Here is a 6,000-nt window from a genome sequence, read left to right on the forward strand (position 1 = left end):
CTAGGAGCACAGTTGACCATCTTGTGGCAGAACTTGCTTCTGAGCATAACAAGCTCAATTTTAGTGGCTGATTCACAACTGTTGACATCTGTATCATTCCCCCCAACACTAGATTTTCTGAACTACATAGATGGGTGTTGTCCTTGCAACACACCTGTCCTTGCAACAAATCTGTTCTTGCAAAAGCAGCTGTCGGCCTCCCTTACCCAACACTCTCTTCCACTCCCTGCCTCCTTTATACCCTCTACCAATCCATCTGATGCAACTGTTCACTACAGTCAACTTGCAGAATTGCAGTTCCAGCATTGTGTATTCAGCAGGCAAAATGTAGATGTGCATATGTGTGTGTGTGCATATGTGTGTGTGTGTGTGTGTGTGTGTGTGTGTGTGTGTGTGTGTGTGTGTGTTCGCTTTTTTGTATGAGCATGTGTGCACACGTGTGCCTCTACTATTTAATCAGTTGTTGCGTTTACTCCCAAATTATTTACAATATCTCAATTTCAAAGAGATAAAACAATGAATGGCATAACTGTAGGAATTGTACACCACACCTCACTTGTACTTGCTCAGGTTCACTCTTAATTAATGCTGTGGCTAGCACCTGTATAAACTATCCTGATATCACCTTCCCATGCTTTGTTTAATCACAGTCAAAGACTGAATTAGTATCTCATGATTTTGACATGATAACTGGTATCATACTGAACTCAGAAAACTATAGAAACATTGGCATCGGTAGTAAAGAAGAGGTTTAGAGTCTACATGGATATGCATGAAGTTTTAATTATTCAGGGTCTATATCTTTCTTAATAGCCTCACATGAATTCCAGTTACACATCTTAACATGGTGATACTGGCTAAGATTGTTGTGTCACACACACTCAGTACTGAGTTTTTAGCTGGTCGGAGTGGCCGTGCGGTTCTGGGCACTACAGTCTGGAACCGAGCAACCACGATGGTCCCAGGTTCGAATCCTGCCTCAGGCATGGACGTGTGTGATATCCTTAGGGTTAGCTAGGTTTAATTAGTTCTAAGTTCTAGGCTACTGATGACCTCGGAAGTTAAGTCACATAGTGCTCAGGGCCATTTGAACTGAGTTTTTACAGAAATCTTATCTTCTTAGCTTTGTAAAATATAAGTTGTTTTTAAGAAAAATATATGCTTTGCATGGTTCATTTGACAGCATATGGTACATAGTGCACCCTGTATCTTTTTGGATAAGGATGTATTGCAATTAGGGTACCAGTACCTGCTTTTGGAAAAATGGCCATAACACATATACTGCTTAGTAAGGGTGAGAAAATATACTCTAAAACCAGGACAATCTTACAGTAACCTTTTTGGTTAGGGAAATATAGATATATGTGAATTACATGAACTCTTTGTTCTTATATGCTGTTATTGTAGTGTGGCTGTTGTTGTTGGTTCACTCATGAACTCTGATAACTATTAAAACAATGTCCTTATCCTATGTCAGTAGCAGCTGTCAATCATGTATGTGATGTACTATGTGCTAGTTCATTCATGAATTTCATATGGTATTCTGGCCTGAGAAATGCTGCAAATGTGTGCACAGAAAGAGTACTAAAGCTACAAAAGAAGGATGTAAGAGGCATAGCAAAATTATCTCCTGCAGAAATAAATACAGGGAACTAAACATATCAGCAGTAGCATCACAGTACATATATGAAACAATTGTTTATGTAAAAAGTAACCATTATGCATTGTTAATCAGAGATATCCATGACTATAACACAAGAAATAAAAATGATCATCATATTGATGGAAATCGGCTCAAATTAACCAACAAAGAGCTTGTAAAAGCAGGATGCCTTCTGCATAACAGTTTGTCAGACTATATAGAGATAACAGAAAACGTGTGGTTTCAAAAATAAAATAAAATGTCAGTTTATGAAAACTTGTCCATAAACTGGCAAAGAATACCTTGAAACAAAAAATTAATTTTCATATAACTGTGCAAATATATAATAACTTTCAGAAATCATAAAGTGACTTTAATCTTTGGTAATAACATTTTTTCTATGCTGGTTTTGTTGAGGTTATTTTTGAAGAAATCAGTCATTTTACTGACATATGCATGTAGTTAGGTAATTTTGAAACTTGTAATTTTTCAAATTTCATGTAAACATGATGTGTCCAATACCATTTTACAGATTGGTCCACAGACATAATTAAATAAAAAATATAAATGTAATAAGTGCATAGATTCCATAATGGTAAAAATCATTTTTACACTGGTAAAAATCACATAATTGCTTAAAGCATATAATCCAAAAGTGAAATAAATAATTTAACATTATGTCAAACAAAGGTGCAAGACTGGGAATTGTCTACATAGCTTCTATGTGTCTTACACACACTTTTGACTTGTTTCTTTATTTATGTCTACTTGACTTGAGTTTCTGTCATTTGTTCATTGCAGACAGTAAGTGTAAGATTAATGAAGTCCACCACTGTGCATAAGGAATGAAATGAAAGCTAAAAAAAAAAACACACACACAGTTTGCTGCCAAGAATATGCTGGCAATTGGTATTGTCAAGGAATTCTACAAGACACCAAATTTTGTAAAATGAAATAAAGACGAAATGCTGGGAGTCACCACTGGCAGTTTGAAGACATGTCGAAATCAGCCAGAGATGGTCAGATGGTTAAATGTTTTTTCTTCAGTTGTTCATAGACTGTCTCAAAAATTTCTACTCATAGAGCTCTGCATGTATTGCATTTTTTCTCAATGAAATCTCATTCCATGCTTAGGCTACATTATGTATTTCATTGCAAACACACATATACATACATCTAATGAACCTCCAATTCTATCCAGTTTTGAGCTTCATTATTTTGTCTGGAAATGTTATTTCAAATTTCATTGATACTGTGCCTTCTATTTGGTTAGGCTTCATCACATGCAACACAATCATTTTTGAATTGTTGTTATTAAAACCAATGCATTTTCTTTGAAGCTACATGTACATATGACAAATCATTTGTGCCACTGATCACTGTTGGGAATTAGCAAGAATTAGTAAACTGTGGATGAGGTAACAGGTGGCAGCAGTTGCTATTGAGGTTATGGCATGAGTGCTTGGCTGTTAGTGATACCAACACCTACTTCAACTATGAAAATGTAATGAACAGCAGAAAAAAGGACCACAAGACTGAAATTATGATGCTGCTAGTACCATGGTGGGTCCTCTGATGTGTGACCACAGAAATGCGGTAAAAGCCAAAGCCAACAGTTGAGTACATCTGGGTTGGAGGGACAGGAATCTTATACTCCAAAGCTTAAATGACAATTTCTTCATTCATGTCTAAAGCTCTTCATTCATTGTGGATTGTGGCCAATTATTCATATTTAAGGCAATGTAAATTCAAATCCATAACAGCATGATTTATTAGGACAAAGATAAAAGTTTTTCAGCCTGGCACAAATTTGTGATTAATATCAATTAAAAGAAATTCTTTTTGTTGTATTGGTAAATGTTGTGTAACAGTTAAGTCAGATGTTAACTTCATTTGCAGAATACATTGTAGCATCAGTATGATACCTCCATCTATGCATTGGGGTGTGCTGGCCTGTGTTAGGTCCCACACTCGGGATCAGTGGTACTTCCATCTGAAAGGGGGCCCCAACCTGAGCCTAACAACAATGCAGTCAAGCCAATAGCAGTGGTTTGTGTGGGTGTCCCACAGAAGCAGAGTTGGAATTCAGTGGCAGTCTGACCACCGACAATGATGCATTTTGTATGGGTGAAGAAACCGGCTGCTATAGTGGCAGAGGAAGTGCTGGGCAGTAAAAGGTGGCAACATGGGTGTGTTGCCACATTTCCCTTCCTTTGGGAGGCAACAATGAGTAGGCAGCACCCAGGCATCCCTGTGCTGTTTGCTGCTGAGGTGCTCCCAGGAAGGCAATGTCTGTGGGATCCGAGGCATGGCAAGAAGCTTGGTAGAAATTGGGGAATAAAGCTTGAAGTGTCCTTTGTAATGGTGTCTGCTGTTATTGCAGCTTGATAGTGGCTGCCAGTTGCCCTGGTGCAAGGGCTGGAGCAGTAGCAACATCTGGCTCCCAGAAGGTGAGAACAGGGGTGTGCTAGTGTGGCTCACTGATAACCTCACCATTGAGCACCCATAAACTCCTCCTTCTCTGGGTTGGCTTCTGCGGGCCCTCAGGCTGCACCTCCTGTGATAGGCTCCCCCCTAGCTCCAGCTGTGGAAGGTCCAGTGAAGGGCTGGAAAAGTCACCTGATGAGTGCTCCATGTGGGAAGGTAAGCACACATCAGCACAAAGGACCAAAGGGTGTTAATTGGCAATGATGACAGTTGGAGATGTCAGAGGGCTTAGATGAGACTGCTGAGCAGATGTTGTAGGTGCATGGTAGGGATGGTGGGAGTCAATGCCCCCACACAGAATCACAGCCAGTTTTAGTGGCAGGCCACTTGCCCGTCACCAGTCTCCAATTTCTACTGCCTGTTGGTGACTCCCATCAGCCAAACATAGTCCCTGGTTTGAATCTTGCAGATGACAGTGCTAGAGGTGGACAGAGGACTGGCATCAGCAGGTGCAGCAAGGCATGCAGCTGGCAACCATGTAACAATTATGCTGGGCTCTTCTAAATGTAGCTCTGTAAGTGCTAAGAAAGAGTATTAGTGTTTCTCTGCTGGAGTATCCCCAATGTATTTTTCCATTTGAATGTTCAAACTAGGTGTTATGCATCCAATTTGACTGAGGATAAATTGTGGTGATTTGATGTGATGGATGCCATTCTTAGCACAAAAACAGTTAAAAGTTCAAGATATGAACTGCAGCCTGCTATGTCACTAGAGTGTGGGGGAGTGCTTCAATTAAATGATTTTCATGTCCACTCGTACAGTGTTCTCTGGTGTTGTGGAATGGAAGTTGACAACGTTTGAGTAATGTGAATATACACCAATAACAATCTATGATTTGCATCAAGAAAGGCACCTGCAAAAACCAAGTGAACATGTTCCTGTGGCTGGCTTGGTGTAGGCCATGGTGAAAAACATAGTCGCACAGCAGCTTGTTGTTCCAGACATTTTTTATGTGCACTTGTTAACTGCTCAATTTGTGTGTCTATGTCCATTACAAAGGGCAAGATTTTAGTTCTTGACATCCCCCAGTGTCTGTGATGCCATAGCTGAAACATGTCATTTCAAACAGATGCTGTGGTTACCAATCAGTGGGAGGTGCATTCTGTGGTTAACAACACCATGCCATCTACCGGAATAAATCTGTGTTGCTGCATAAAGTAACGAAATACAGTGTTACCTCTGTCTCAGATTTTGTTCAGGCCACAACAGCAGGTTGTGATATCGCAACTGCCCTTAAACAGTGTCTACACTGAGAGCACTGGCAATGCATAAATAGTAATTTGGAAGGAATCTACTATCTGTTGAGTCCCATCATCAAGGTAGAAACAAAAAATTTCTTCTCAGTCAAAACTTGGATTGGACCCATTGGAAGACTAGATAGGGCATGAGCATTGGCATGCTGTGCTGTTGGATGAAAGTGAACTTCGTAATTGTAGCAGCTGCAGGGCCCAATATTATAGCCTGTGGACTGTTTTATCTAACAACCATGCAGAAGGTCTAAGTAATGAGATTAGTAGCTTGTGGCCTATGATGAGATGAAATTTCACACCATACAAAAAACATGAAACTTTTTAACACATACATTATGGCTATGACCTCTTTTTCTATTTGCAGATAGCTTTTCTGTGATGCATTCAAAATTTTAGAGGAGAATATAATTGGTTGCTTGGAACTATCTGAATTTTGATAGGTGAAAATTGCCCCAAGCTCAAATTGCAGTGCATCAGTAGCTACGACTACTAGCTGTTGTTTTGGTTGGTAGGTGGCTGGGCAAAGAGCTGAACAGAGACTGTTTTTGAACATTTGAAATGCATGCTCACACTCTGCTGACCAGACAAATGGCACACCTTTTTAACATAACTGACTTAAGG

Source organism: Schistocerca gregaria, chromosome X (assembly GCF_023897955.1).
Source record: "Schistocerca gregaria isolate iqSchGreg1 chromosome X, iqSchGreg1.2, whole genome shotgun sequence".
In the NCBI taxonomy this organism is placed as follows: Eukaryota; Metazoa; Arthropoda; class Insecta; order Orthoptera; family Acrididae; genus Schistocerca; species Schistocerca gregaria.